Consider the following 16,159-nt stretch of genomic DNA (forward strand, 5'->3'; position numbering starts at 1 on the left):
TTACAAATTAGTAACTTAAATGTTTGGACATTTACCATACAGGAGGAGGTCAGACCCAAGAATGTAATATATATATATATATATTTTTTTTACATGTTTGACTTCATAACATAGGACAACTAAGGAGGGACAGAAAATGTGGGGCAGGGAAAGATGTGCAGCCAAGGGTCAAGGCTGGGAGTTGAAACCATGAATGCAATAACATGCAATAAGTAATATGTATTATCTGTAGTCTTTAGATGTCCCTGTTATTTATGATTTTAGTTTACTAAAGTCAAATTCCTTGTGTGTTCAAGCATACTTGGCGAATAAAGCTGATTCTGATTCTGATAAATCAAGTATCAGATTGACGGCCAAATTCCACCAGATCCGTGTCCAGTCCGTCTCCGATCTGTCATAGGTTTCTATTCTAGTCAGTGTGTTGACTTCCACTGGATCCGCTCCGTTGCGTTCCAGCTGCGTCTCTGATCCGGCAGGTCAGAACGCAACGGATCAGATACACAAGACTTCTATTTTTGCCGGATGCCGGAGCACGATATGCACAGAGCAGATGGAGCGGCACAGGAAGTCAGGCGCCAAAACAAAATGAAAACATGCGCTTGATTTTCAGAATAAAACACTCCGTGTTGTCGTTAGATAACATGCATTGGGCGAGGAGGAGGAAAATTTCTTGAATCCGTGATTGCTGCTGGAAAATCTCGGTCACATGACTCCTGCTGTCTGGCGGTCCTGATCCGTGCTGTGTTCCGAAAACGCAACCGGTGGGTGTTGACAGACGAGAGAGCACGGAGCCGGACAGCAGCGGAATTGGAAACAGACTGGACACTGATCTGGTGGAAGTCCTGTGTAACACGTGAAGTTTGTGACAAAACAAATGGCTTGAAAATTAATTCCCAATTCAGTGAGTTATGAATATGGCTCGACCTTCTGCTGTTAAAGACTTACACACATTAGGGAGTGCGGTTTTTCATGTGGCGGCCATATTGCTCTTACATGAAAAGCAGCTGCAGAGACGGCATATACAGTAGGTGAATATATCTACTTGCAAGTGTGGATACATTTGCATTCTTAGTTAGCTTTAACGTCAAAGCTGTGTCCATACACAGCTTGGCTTTGTCACTAGCATGATTTTAGACTCCACCACCATGTCCATGCAGGAGATGTAGCATGGGCAGCTGCTCAACAGAACAAAAGCTTTGGAGCTCCATTTGTGTCATTATGAAAGCGGCCCTTTTCACAACGTTATATTATCCCAAATTGACGATTCTGCATTTTAATTACCTTCTCTAACAGTAGTGAGCCTTTCAACATGGCACTGTTTTAATATGGACCTCTTTTAAACTACAATAAAGTACTTCTGGGCACTTTAGTCTCCAACAATGTTCCATTTTTTTTAAAAGCCAATGAATTTTTTTTGTGTTATAATGTAGTTAATGACACCTTACACAGATGAGACATAAACGTAATGGAGCAAAAAGTAAATTTCCATCTGATTAAAAGACTGCATGTATAAAGCAGGGTGAAGGATTTTTCTCTGTTTGCTCAGCTCTTGTAAAAGTTCTTGGTAATGTTCCATCTGAGTGTAAACATCCGAGGCTTTCATTTAATGCCTAGATACAACAAATTCATCCCACAGCTTTCCTGTCATAAGTAATGTTTCTGATCCCAAATGTCAGCCTGTTTTCGTGAGCACAGAGAATGCAGAAATAATGTGGCTACATTTACGTGTTTTCTAGAGTAATTACCAGAGGCCCAGCTAATGTAAATGGGTTTAATATCTAGGGGGAGCAACGTTTTTAACAACTGCCATTACAGAATGCCATTTGTCTGTTTGATTAATTGCTTAAGGAGAGCCAAAGCTGAAGCTCCCAGGCCAATGGAGCTGCACAATCTGAGTGCCTTTATGCTCACAGCACAGGAATTAATGTGATCTACTGTATATTTCCCTCGGCAGAAAGGAGGTGTCATACATTTAGACCATAAAGCTGTCTTTGTGTTGCATCAAACAGGTAGATACCAGATAGGGCTGTAAAGACTTACAAATGTTAAATATTTTCAGCCAAAACACAGTTAAACCTCTGTTTCCGGATAAATCAGACGACACAGCAACAAAGCAATCTAACTGAGGATGTTTAAACTCTTTGGTATTATTACGAAGCAATGGCAACTTTGATTTCCTTCAATAGTTGCTCCAAATATGCTCCAAGTTTGTAAACTATTCTGCATTACCTAATGTCCCTTCCTTTGCTAATGCAGGCCAACTCCTCTTTTATGAAAGCTCCTCACACAGTCTTTGAGATCTCTGCAGAATAACAGATCTGTTAACAGCCATGGGTCCTTTGGGATTTGCAAACAGAATCAGACAGTCTAGTCTCCTGCTCTCTCCATCTTTTCCTGTAAATCTTTCAAGGTGATTGTTATGTTCTTTGGCAGGGAGGCTTCGAAGACATTTGTGGTCATCAGGGAATAAGCAGTAAACAAAAAAACAAAGCAGTGGCAGTAGGTATTACAGCAGAGTATAAAATCAAATGAGAAAGGCTTTCTTTTTATTCGCTAAGCTGAATCAACATTTGTGATTGTGGTAAGTGATGCAAGCAGGAAGTAACAGTTGAAAGTGCGGGTCACGGGTCATACACTATTCAGAATGAGGGTGCGGTTTCTCCTGGATGGACTTGGATGTATAAGCACATGGCATGCCTCACTATTAAAAGATCTGTAACACACTTAGGTCTAAATCACATGACTCAAAGTGAATTTGGGCGTGTTTTTCCTTATTGAGTCCCTTGATTATTTATGGGTATGTTTTGGGCGTAACATGAATTTAACCAATCAGGGCGTCTGCTCTCATTCCTTTTAAGAGCCAGGTGTGCCTGTAGGCAGTCGTATCACTATTTACACAGCAGATTTTAGACTTTTTGCTTCAGTACACCAAGTTCGAGTCGGCATGTTTAATTTTTCTCCTCCTACTGTGCCTCTAAAAACACCGAAATAAGTAAAACAGCCAACAGTAATGGACCAGATCTAAAGATAACTAACGTCTTATGTGTTTTGCATCAAAGAAAGGAAGGCTGTTCATCTTTAATTACATATTTTTGCTGCTGGATCACATGGATGTACTGCGCAATGGATAGTGAAGGAAGGTACAGTCGAGTATTGTAGCAGTGGCAGTAGCCATCTGCAGTCACCTGAGCTATACAGCCTGGTGGTAGGTGGGTGGCTGTGATGTATCTTAGACACAACATATGACCAGCATTTAGAGCCAATACTAAAAGTAATGATAAATGGTTGAAACGACTTGTAATTTGGGTGTTGGTGTTCAATCGTTCAGTCACCTCTACGCTCACATCCCTGGAATTAACCTAATGAGCATCTCTTCTGATGGTGGTAGAAAGTCAGAGTACCCGGAGGGAACCCAGGTATGCACAATAGACTGTATAAATAATGGACATAGTATCCGTGACGTCACCCATATGTTCCTGAGTGCTGTTTTGAAGCCAATCGTCGGCGGGAGCCAAATTGGAAATGCTGAACTCAACCAAAAGAGTGTGACATAAAGAGGCGGGGTTTGAGCCTCCTCGCCAACAGCTATGTGTTCCCACTTTTCAGTGAAGTCAGTCATGTCCTTATTTGGGCAAAAACTTGTAATCTTAATATCTTTTGAATCGTCGCGTTAGAAAAGAAAATTCACCCCCCCGTACAGTGTGTGCCGATAGAGAAATTAGCTACGTAGCCCAAAGCTGTTTTTTTAACCAGGCTACAAACATGTTTATTAATGCTGCATAGATCGTCTTCTTTGAATTGGTGTGTATGTGGTTTCTGGTATTTCTGCAGCCAGCCTCAAGCGGATTCTCGATGAATTGCAGTTTATAACACTTCTGCATGGGCTTCATATTTTGAGGGCCCTCGGTGGGATTAGAACCAGGAACCTTCTTGTTTTGAGGCAATAGCGCAAACCACTGCACCATCGTGCAGCCTTACTTAATTTTACTCTTTTAAAATGAACATATATATTTCAAACTAACTTTCAAAAAACAAGTTCTACGAGGGTGCCCCCATATTGCCCTCTGTTGACTGGAAATAGGTCCATTGTGTGACTACCTCAAGCAATCCAATTTATAATGCAAGAGTGACTGAATACAGACTGTCTAGACTCCATTTGACCTATCGTCCTTCATGACGTCCTCTGACATCCTCTCTGTGGCATCTTTCCAGGGCTAAAGAGGTTTTATAGCAGGACAGAATGGAGATCTTTTTATGGTAACTGACTCCTTTGGAGGTCAACTACAACAATGCCATTAATGCACAATGAAGTCAGATTGGAGGCGGACTGTTTGCACTTGATACAGTAACTCACTTTTCTCTGTAAACCTTTTGTTGTCCCCTCAGGAGACTCCACTTAAGCCTCACCGGGGGTAGCACTACACCGACATGATCCTACAAGCAGACTTTGCAGATCGAGAAAAAAACAGCAGACTTTACAAGGCTCCCGCGCTGACTCTGCACTTCTCCCACGGGATTTAAGGGTTTTAAACTATGCCGCAGTCACATCCAAGCGTGATCCCCCCTTAGCCTCTCTAACAGCTCAGCCAGCTCTTATTTCACATCACGTTCCCCCCACGGGGCGACTGTAAACAAGCCTTGGGCGTCACTCCACCCCGACGCGAGCTTCCTGACAGAGAGGAAGACAGCCGCTAGACAGACGGCGTTCTCCACTGGGGGAAAAGGAAAACAGCCGAGCTCTGAGAAGTACATCACCACCAGCATCCCTTCAGAAGCAGCCTTTTGTACACCACTGATAAGAGGTTTCTCATGCATGGGGTTGACACACGCATGGAATCTACACGGAGGCAATGAAGGCATGCCTCTTGCGGTTTGAAGATGCAACAGAAAAAAGATAGCGTTTGATCCAATTTATTTTAAATCCATGTTTTTAAGACAGTCTCTCACATATTTGTAGTCTGTGTAGAAAGTGTCAGGTCGTCTCATCCCCCCAGAGTAAGAGGAGGGAAATGTTAAAAATAGAATAAAGAAGGCAGTAGCCACACCAGAATTCCTTTAAGATCTGTTTCAAAAACAGGTTCATGCCAAAAGTTTATATTTTGAGCTCACACAAATTTCACTTTCAGCTTTTGAGAGAAGATGATGGAGGAGTTGTTCATAGGGAGTATTCTGTGTAAATCCTTGTAAGCTCTGTCTTTTTCTCACTGACACACAGACTCTACCGTTTCACCTTCGATGCACTGGTCCATTCAGGCCACTCTGCCCGAAGGACATTAACTTTCTCTCCTTCACTTTCTCTAAATCTTATATTTCACACAGTGAGAGACAGTCCAAAAGCTCGACGGTGCTGTCACTCAAGAAGTCCAGAAAGCCTTTAAAGTACATTTTCAGACTCACTCTCTTAGTTTTTTTCTCCTCCATTGGGCCATTTTTTAAATGTACTTTGAGATAACACTGTCACAGTTTCAAAGATGCACTGTTTTATTACCAACAAATCATTTCCTCATAAAAATTGAGTAAAAAGCTTTGCAGGCTGAAAACATTTAGAGGACAGCAAGGACACACTGTACAGCTAGTCATCCAATTTCATATTCAGCCTTCAATTCTCACTTTTCATAAAACATAAGGGGATAATTTCACTTGACTGTCTGTCTCTCTCTTTTTCTTCACTTTGTTTCAGACTGACTGACATGAGTATAAAGGAGACAGAATTTTATTTAACTATGTCCAATGGCTCATCCAGTTTGAGAAAGGTGTTGTTGATATTTATAACTATCCAAGATTACAGACCAGAGACACCAGTTAGATAAGCAAATCTGCAACAGAAGCTACTCAACATGTGTGCAGAACTAACAGAATTATGTCATAATACCAACTTTGATTATTGCAACTCCCTGTTCTTCAGCATCAACACAATGTCTATTCACCATTCACATCTGGTGAGAATTCTGCTGACAGACTCCTGCAGTCATAAAAATCCCTTCCTCATTCATAAGAGTTCCTGATAAGATTCTTTTGTTTATTTGTAAAGCCCTGCACCGTCTCACCGCAACTTAGGTTACAGAACTCCCATCCCCACACGGTTGAACCCCTCAGATCCTCAGATCAAGGCCTGTTAACATCCTCACTCAAAGCAGAAAACATCAAGGACACACAAGATTCTCTTTGGTGTTGCACCAAGACTAACAACACACAAAGAAAGGAAAGTGCTGATGGAAGCAAGGTGAAACCCCAATCAGAATTACCAGTAAAGCACAGCTGCTTCATCCTCATGCTCCAATCATGACTCTTCACCTCTGCCACACCAGCTGTAATGCTCTTCAAAGCCACCGGCTCTGTCAAAGAGCAGAGGCACCAGGGAGGTAGTGTGCTCTGTACATTTGCTGCTCAAAGTAGTGCAATAGGTTTGCTACAGCTGGCTCCATTTAGGACCTCTTCTTTCATGTTTTTCTGTGTCTGACACTCTTTTTTAACAGAGAATACTAATGGTTTACTGTGTTGAGGGTAACCGACCGCAACTTTTTATCAAAGTACAGCTTCTGAAATATTCTGTACGTCCAAAAAGGAGAGAATTTTCTTGAGTCAGTTATAAATTAGCCTGCATTCTTACTGATTTTAGATTTGAATCTTCTGTTCCTTGGAAATTGGCTCTTCATCCTCATCAATATTTTTTCTTGTTTGTGAGTCAGATCAAGACAAAAAATATTAAATGATTCTTTGGTCTGCGCTTCACTCTTTAACAAAGTTGAATAAAAAAGCCAAGTACTGAGGATGATACTAAATCAAATAAATTTGATTTTGGACATCCTCAGGTTGGCATGCATTGCTTTACATTGTTAGTGTGGACTAAAAACTGTTTTAAAATGGAGAATAATAGAATTTTAAATGTAATGAAAAATGCAATTAATCCTGATTATCGAAATTCAGCAAGTAATCATGACTTAATGAAATATCATTTGACAGCCCTGCTTTTATCACAAAAAGAAGTACGATTAGTATATAAATGTTGTGTTTGACAACTTGTAGATTAAACTAACCAACAGGAAAAATATCTTTTAACATTAGATCAACCTTCTCCTGCTGCACCATTTAGATACTGACATTTATTTATTTATTTTTGAACTTTGAATTTGTTATTATTTTTCAATTGACACACAAGAAGCACACATACAGTAGATGTATTACACTTACACTTGTTATTCTGAAATATCTCTAATGAGACGATTTCCTACATCTAAAATCTTTCTCATTACATTCTTGTCCTATTTTACAATATACACACAGGTTATAGTGTAAATTACACATGTGTATTCAGGGTAAAATTGAACTGAAATTAAATGAAATCAAATAAAGAAAGAAAATTCAAGAGGTGGCTAGAGCTCAAGTAACGCCTGAATCACTGGTGCCCATGTTTTGAGAAACTAATTTGTTTTCAGCTGCAACCTTGCTGTGATTTTCTCCATGATAAAGACAGCTTTAACTCTGCCCCTCCATTGTGTAATGCTGTCATGTAGTGGATTTAACCAGAATGTTGTTCATGGTTTTTAGCTATTGAAAGAACAACTCTTAGTAGGGACATTAAATATCTGTCATTAATATTATCCTGACATTCATTTTTGACATGAATGCATCAATTAAAATGTTGATTCTGCCTAATGAGTCCCTCTCTGGTTAAAGCTGCAAATGCTGAAAGATTTCATGATAAATTTGAGTATTTGTCTCCTCCTGGGTTAAATGCTTCATGGTTTCGTCTATAAAATGTTACTGAACTAACCAAATTGGGAACAATGACTAATGCATGACGTGCAAACGTCGCCTGGTTAAGTGACCATCATTTCAGATTATTATGTACTCAGTGTTGGAAAGCTTTCCTTTGCAATTTGCAAATTACCTCTTAGTTTAGGCGAAATGAAGTACAGCAATTTTATCCAGGGAGAAATCTAGTTTGGTAAACTGAAGCTACTGAGAAAAATGTGTTCTCATCTGATAAAGATATTGCAATGCATTAAGTATTCATGACTAGATATGACGCTACCAAGCGACAATCTTTGGCCACGAGAATTGAAGCCAATGCAGAAGTGTTATAAACTGCAGTTCATCGAGGGTCCGCCTGAGGCTGGCTCCGGAAGCACTGGAAACCACATACACACATTCAAAAAAGACGATACTTACAGCAGAAATAAAGTAGTCTGGATAGCTCATTTCTCGATCGGCACACACTGTACGGGGGGGGGGATTTTTTTTCTAATGCAGCAGTTTCAAAGATATTAAGATTACGAGTTTTCCATTATGAGAGGCACAGCTGACTTGATTGCAGGAACACTGCAGCTGTTGGCTAGGAGACTCAAAGCCCACCTCTTTACCTCACACTCCCTTCACAGCAGTTATGTTGAGTTCAGCATTTCCAATATGGCTGCCGCCGGCGACCGGCCCCAAAACAGCGCTTCAGAAACAGATGGGTGAAGTCACGAATACTATGTCCATTATTTATACAGTCTATGGACGCTACGAGCAGATAAAAAATAACATGCAACTGAATTGAGTTTACTGGAATAAAGTGGACACTTATCCACAAGAAACACATAAATCAAGGGGATAAAATATCTGGATATTCACAGGAAAGTGGAAGCACTTTTAAGTTTGGTGTTTACACTGTATCTTTAAGTCAGACTCTACCTTTCCAGAAACGTTGACAGGATCACATAGTTTGACATGTAACTTCTAAATAGCAAGCAAAAGCTTCATAAAACATATGTTAACACATGTTGTTGATTGCGATAAATGCATTACCTGAGCTTGGTAAGAATGGAGGAGAAAAAGGGAGAGAGCTTCTTTTATTTTGTTGTTTTAATTGTGTTGCTGCAGGGCAGCCCTGGAAGAGGGAGCTCAGTAGAGCAGCAATGGTAACATACAAATAAGACATTGTTTATTTCCCTAAATGGCCAAAGATTTTGATGTTAATTAAACAGAAATGTCCAAAAGTTAGTGAACCACAAAAATCCCTGCACAAATATCATTGGTGTTCATCTACCAGAAAACTACTGCAACATGTAGGTGAACTACAATTTGAATGACTTGTTTGTCACAAACACTGGTGCAGCTGAACACTGAAATGCTTCACACACTTTTACAATTAACAGCCTGTGATGCTCGGTGACACATTATAATGCTGAGCAGATTCACTTGACCTCAATTTTTTCCATCAAGAATGCAAGAGAAAGGTCGACTGCATGGTTAAATGAATGGGAAAATTAAGTGAATCATATACTATGGCCTTTAAAGCTTCTATATATCAGCCTCACAAACACTTGTTGGAGATTTCAAGGTCTGATGTGAGCTAAGAGTTTTTCTGCAGTCAATAAGTCAGTGAAAAAGAGTTTATGTAAATGGTATGAGAAGCTTGAGCTCGATACACATGTTTTTGAGGTGGGCATTAATGAGGTACCAAATGCCCCTTGTTGTCATTTTTACATGTTTGATATTCATAGTGAGGTCCAAGTTGCACTCTTAACTTTTAATCACACCTTATATAAAGTTCCTTGTAAGTTCTTGGTGACCCCAGAAAAATAGTTGCTGACAGTCTCCAGGTTTTGATTTGTTTTTATTGGGTCTATGTGGCACTGATGATGCAGGATGACTGTCAACTAAACTGTCCAATAAGCTACCTGTCAGTCAACATGATTCATGTTTACTGCTCTTGGCTTGTACATGAAGATGACGTTCATCTCTGAGGTCAAGTCCCAGACGGAGATATTTGGCTGGATGCTTGGTGGATATTTTGACGTCTCATGTTGAGCAACAACATAGTGATTTGTTTTCTATCTTTGGGCCAATTTATACATTTTTTTCGGGTCAGTGCAATCATATCATTAAACTTATATGAAAGAGGCTGACTTAGCCGTTACATCACCATCATTATTTGTGATCTGCTGTTTTGAAGCCTTAAGTTTGTCATATTGACCATCTCTATTTTTGTGTTCTGGATCCAGAATTGAACATATCATATGAGGGTGTATACGCATTGCTAAGTCTATCCTGATTGACAGGTCACCCTGTAAACAAAATGAGTGCAGTTTGTACTTTATGGTTTGCAGTGCGGAGGAAGAAGAAGATTCAGACTTTAGCTCTGTTAAGAAAACTTTCAGTGAGGTAATAAATCGAATAAAAAGCAGAACCACTTTCTCTTCTTTTCTCATATTCAATCTATGTTCTGTTTACAACCAGATGACTCATCTCTGCTGGACATCCCAATGCAGGTTTAATACACTTCTTCATTGACTTTACCTATAAGACCAAGAGATGATGGATGATTGTTGTTGATAATATACCAAAAATATCGGGAAAAAATGTTTTTTTGAATGACAAAGGAACTTTTTACAAACTTTCTAAAGAGCCATAGGAGTCTTGATATATTTACTGGAAAATACTTCACCTCAAGTGATGATTTTAAAGTTTGGATATTCTTGTGCACTCCTCTGTATGTGTTTCTGGGTATGGTGTGTGTGCAAATGTACTTAGGGATTGCAGATGTGTCAGTTACAGGAAGGATGGTGACCGAGAGTCGACTCATTAACCGATCCCAGTCGATGTATTTCCCTCAGATGGATAAAACAGTATAAAGTAAAAGCTTATTAATCACAGCAGGTACTTTTTATATTCAAACATGGCTGCTGTGGACGGCTGAATATGATGGGTGAGGATGTAAGAAGGAGATTCAACTTTCAACTTTTTAACATGTTATTTTTTCTGTACTTAAGTATTCAGAATTAACTTATGGGGCTATTTCAAAAGCCCACTTGCTCAGCCCCAGCCTACTCAGAGCAGAACTTTGTTTTGATTGGTCAGCATGGCGGCCATGCAGCCAATCACATGTGAGGAAATAGGATATAGGTGATGGAGGGGAGGCTGTGTATCGTGGCTTCTTCTGTTCCTTCTGAGAGGGTTAGGGTTAGGGTTCTTCTCAAAGACCGGGCAAATTTTCACTGAGAGGAGAAATCGGATCAGCCCATCCAAGCTGAGGCATCTGATTTTTCTCAATGCCAACCTGAACTGAGGACATTAATAATGTTTGCTCGAGTTTGGTTCTGGTTCTGTTTGCCTGAGTTTGGTTCTGGTTCTGGTTCTGTTTAGTTAAGTTGGTTCCGGTTCTGGCTCTGTTTACTTGACTTGGTTCCAGTTCTGGTTCTGTTTAATTGAATTTTGGTTCAGGTTCTGGTTGGTTCTGGTTGGTTCTGGTTTGGTTCTGGTTTGGTTCTGGTTCGGTTTTATTAAGTTTGGTTCTGGTTCTGTTTGCTTAAATTTAGTTCTGGTAACTCAAACTTTAATCCCAAACCCAACCCTAACCCTAACCCTAATCCTAACCCTTATCCTAACCCTAATCCTAATCCTAATCCTAAACCTTAACCGTAGACCTAATCCTAAACCTAACCTAACCCTAATCTTAACCCTTACCCTAACATAATCCTAACCCTAACGCTTATCCTAACACTAACCCTAACCCTAATCATAACCCTGACCCTAATCCTAATCCTAATTCTAACCCCAACCCTAACATAATCATAACCCTAACGCTAATCCTAACCCTAACCCTAATCCTAGCCCTAATCCTAACCCTAATCCTAACACTAACTTTAATCCTAACTCTAACCCTAACCCTAATCCTAATCCTAACTCTAACCCGATTCTGGTTCGGTTCTGGTTCGGTTCTGGTTTTGGTTCAGTTCGGTTCGGTTCGATTCTGGATCGGTTCTGGTTCGGTTCTGGTTCGGTTCTGGTTCGGTTCTGGTTCGGTTCTGGTTCAATTCTGCTTCTGGTTCTTTTTGCTGTAATTTGTTTCTGGTTCAGGTTGTGTTTTCTTAAGTTTGGTTCTGGTTCTGGTTTTGTTTGCTTGAGTTTGGTTCTGGTTCTGGTCTGGTTTCTGATTCGGTTTCGGTTCTGGTTCGGTTCTGGTTCGGTTCTGTATGTTTGACTTTGGTTCTGGTATTGCTAGAGTTTGGTTCTGGTTCTGTTGGCTTAAGTTTCATTTGGTTCTAACCTTAAACTTAATCATGATCCTAACCCTAACCCTAATCCTAACCCTAACCTAACCCTAACCTAACCCTAACCCTAACCCTAACCCTAACCCTAATTCTAACCCTAATCCTAATCTTAACCCTAATCCTAACCCTAACCTAACCCTAATCCTAACCCTAACCCTAACCCTAATCCTAACCCAAATCCTAACCCTAACCTAACCCTAATCCTAACCCTAAACCTAACCCTAACCCTAATCCTAATCCTAACCCTAACCCTAATCCTAACCCTAATCCTAATCCTAACCCTAAACCTAACCCTAACCCTAACCCTAATCCTAACCCTAATCCTAACCCTAAACCTAACCCTAACCCTAATCATAACCCTAAACCTAACCCTAACCCTAAGCCTGACCCTAATCATAACCCTAATCCTAACCCTAATCCTAACCCTAACCTAACCCTAATCCTAACCCTAACCCTAACCTAACCCTAACCTAACCCTAAACCTAACCCTAAACCTAACCCTAACCCTAACCCTAACCCTAACCCTAACCCTAACCCTAACCCTAATCCTAACCCTAACCCTAACCCTAACCCTAACCCTAATCCTAACCCTAACCTTAACACTAATCATGACCCTAACCCTAACTCTAATCCTACCTCTAACCCTAACGTAAGAATGGTTTTGTAACAGAATAAATGCACAAAATTGGGCGATTATAAGGCTTCTCATAAAAACACCGTAAGTAAAAGGGTTTTCAACACAAACCATAATTTTTTTGCAAAGTTAAGGTAAAACATACGGCTACAAAAGATCCTAAATTAAGAGCCATTCGGGAGTCCAAAGAGCTGGCTCTTCTTTGGGAGCCGAGTTAAAAGAGCCGGCTCTCTGAAAATAGACGAACTTTCCATCACTAAAGCACATGCTTACTACCATTTGCACTCTTAGTTTCCCTTGGAACTATTTGTATTGTAAAACGTATCAATGTAAATACTTCAGACCTGTACCATAGTGATAAACAGATAACACTTCAATTTGAATCAAGTAAATACCACTTGGATATTTTAAAACAGAGGGTCATTACATTCCTTGTGGACTCAACATGACAGCATTTATACTTTTCAAGTAATTGATCTTAAACGCTTTTAGAAAATTAACAGTAGCAAGCCTCACATATTCCTTCGAGCCACCAAATGGTATCATAACAATGGTGTATGCTGTTTTTAATGACACAGCACAATTTTATAATCTATTAGAAATGTATTCAAATTATTTCACTGACCCCCACGCTATGGTTCGCGGACACCCAGGGTTCCCAGGACCCCACTTTGAGAACAACTGCTGTAAGGAACACTGATCCCTGCTGATGCTGTTAAGTTTTCTCTATAAGCTCATCCTGCTGTCTTTAACAGACAAACTTTGCACTCACAGTTACATTAACTATGCAAGTTGAAGACGTCAACTCAATGGCAGAGATACAACAAAAATGGTGTAGAAAAGATCATTTTCCTGCTGATAGTTTTGTCATATAGAGGCATTAGTGTTCATTTTAGGCTGTTTTAGAGGTGCTAAAATCTTTCCACAGGAGCTCTTAAGTTAACATGTCAGAATGCCAGCTTTCCCCACAAAGTAAAAGTAAAACAACAGAAGCAGAAATGAATGTTTCTGAATACCCAATAGAGGGGAAAAACAGTGGAATGAAAAGTAGGCTCCCTGCAGTGGTCAGTTCAGTGACTGCTGGCGCTGTCCGTGGTGCTGAATCTTGGGCTGGCTCCAATTCACAATGTGCGGCAAACTCTCTTCTAGTCTTCTGAGGACCGCCATTGACATAAAGCAGATCCTGTCTTCTTGCCATCACAACTAGCTTTGTGACTGATCCAACATTTTTCAGATTGTTTGTATTTCAGAATAATGGGCTGTCAGCATAATGAGTAGTCTCCATTGTGGGTCTGTTGTACGGTAATTAACCTGTCTGTTGTACGCTGTTAACAGCTGATTATCCCCACCAGTGTCTCATTGGGAGACAGGAGACATTGTCTGCGGGACGAGGTCTGAGAAGGTGCAGCATCATCAGCATTTCTGTCCCGTGCTAGCTGTGTAAAACAACAGCTGCAGTGTCTGGTTTGACAGGCAGAGCGCTGATTAGCATTTACACCGGCTGTTTGTTGCTAGAGTGGCTAGATGATAGTTATTTAAGTCTGACTACTTCCCCACCTTTGTAGTGCCTACAGCTGCTGGAGTTCAGTGCCTGAAGGAGTATGTGCTTTGATTTTATTTACATATTTTCATTGTCATAGGGGTTTTTGTTGTGGTTGTTGTTTACTGTCCATACTCATACATACATACATCCATACATTGTCACCCCCAACTCGGACCACATAAGTACCATCCGTGCATCAGATTGTCAGGTTCAGGGTGCCATGGTCAAGCAAGCAAAATTAAGAATGCAACCTCAGGTCAACAGGGGTGTGGCCATGTGGTGGCATGGGCCCCCCTTGAAATCTGATGGGCCACCCCAAAAATCCTTATCCATGGTTGGCTGTATGCCATGTCAGAGGTGGGACTAATGTTGAAATCAACCTCTGGGGCTGGTTGCATTTAATTTGAGTTTATTTGATTAGGACAATGCACATTAATCAACATTTCAACATTATGCCTTAATGTAAATATGCCGGAATTAGCACAATAGCTAAATTTAATCCGTAGTCCTATGGTAGGTACTCACATAAAACATAAAACAACAAGATTTAAAATTACAGGATGTCATAAGTTACCAGGACACTACACAAACTGACTTACAAACAAATTTACACACAAAATGGGTAAAAATGTGCCAAAGCCCCCAGGAACAGGCATCAAATGAGGAAACAGATTATTCATATGTACATGACTGGTTTGTTTTTAACCAGTGTTTAAGTGTTTGCATTAGGCCGTCAGTAGATTTCTTGAAACATTAAACATTGCTGCTCTGCTCTGTTAAACAGACTACAGAATTTTATATTATTTGAATGATATTGGTCAACATTTGAACGTCAGTAGTCATGAGATATGTCATTAGTAGTGAAAGAAAATATGAATAATGCTATCCATTCATATGCTTTATGAACATCACAAACTTCATGCCGCACCTGTATAATTCTGTGCCCCAACAGGGTCACTCTAGTCAGTAAAGTCTGGCCACGCCCCTACAGGTTAGACTTTCAAAATAAAGTAGTGGAGTTAGCAAAAACAACCGAAGGACATTTGGTTAGCGTTTCAAAATTAACCCCCCAAGAAGTGGCTTGAAATTTTTGACTTGAACAGGTTTTAAAAAATATGGTGGGTGATTAAATGTTACACATTTTATATGGCAGTTTCATAACTGATGTAACTTGTAAAACTTATGCACCTGTATGATGTAACAGACACGCATATGTGCGCTATGTAACTTTAAAAGGTTTCAAGATCTCAATAGCAGTTTACTTCTTTCTCCAGAAAATGAAACCTCTTTCTCCCCAATCACTGCCTGCAAGCAGACCTCTTTATGCTGTCTTTATACAACACCACGTTAAAACCAAATGCAACATGACAGCATCCAGGAATGATACAAGAGGGAAACCGACAGCTCCATATTTCGACATATTGGGCCAGGGACAAACTTGATCTATCTGAAAAGTTTGGGGTTGAGAATGGGCTTCTCTGATATAAATTAGTGAGCCCACCATTAGCAAGCTTCTACTTAGTCTTTTGTTTTTCTGTAGAATTGAACTCTGTCTGTTGGTTGAAAGACATAAATTGTGACATGATGTGTAAAACTTTGCTGCGATGATTTCGAAAGTCACTGTAGATTGCGTGTTTCATAATAGTTTTAAAATAATGTGGACTTGATCTGCATAAATGAGAGATACAAAGAATTCATTATTGAGTCGCACAACTGGACTGCTTCATTATTTAGTCTCACTGTTGTTTGACATGAGCAGAGCAACATCAGGCCTCAGGAGAATACACTGATGAGAGATGAGAGTTGCGCCTGCATGGTGTTGCATCAGCTCTGAGCTTGAAATGCAACAAGCATGAGAGCACAGAAATGGAGAAGAAATTTTATGGTTGGTTGAGGTTGTTTTTATGTTGATTTGGATTCTGTTATTCTGCAGAGTAATTTTAG

General features: G+C 40.1%; 1 long non-coding RNA gene across 3 annotated transcripts in view; it reads left to right on the forward strand.

The window, feature by feature from the left end:
- LOC117806343 overlaps positions 1-16,159 on the forward strand; it is a 180,038-nt gene that overhangs the window by 114,607 nt on the left and 49,272 nt on the right. For 2 of the 3 annotated variants that reach the window (XR_004629645.1, XR_004629647.1), the window contains one exon: positions 4,387-7,644. The exons of the other annotated variant lie outside the window; for it this stretch is intronic. This is a non-coding gene — a long non-coding RNA (uncharacterized LOC117806343). Of the gene's footprint in view, positions 1-4,386; positions 7,645-16,159 lie in introns of those variants that run through there. 3 annotated transcript variants of the gene reach the window in all.

This window comes from Notolabrus celidotus, chromosome 22 (genome assembly GCF_009762535.1).
Source record: "Notolabrus celidotus isolate fNotCel1 chromosome 22, fNotCel1.pri, whole genome shotgun sequence".
Classification (NCBI taxonomy): Eukaryota; Metazoa; Chordata; class Actinopteri; order Labriformes; family Labridae; genus Notolabrus; species Notolabrus celidotus.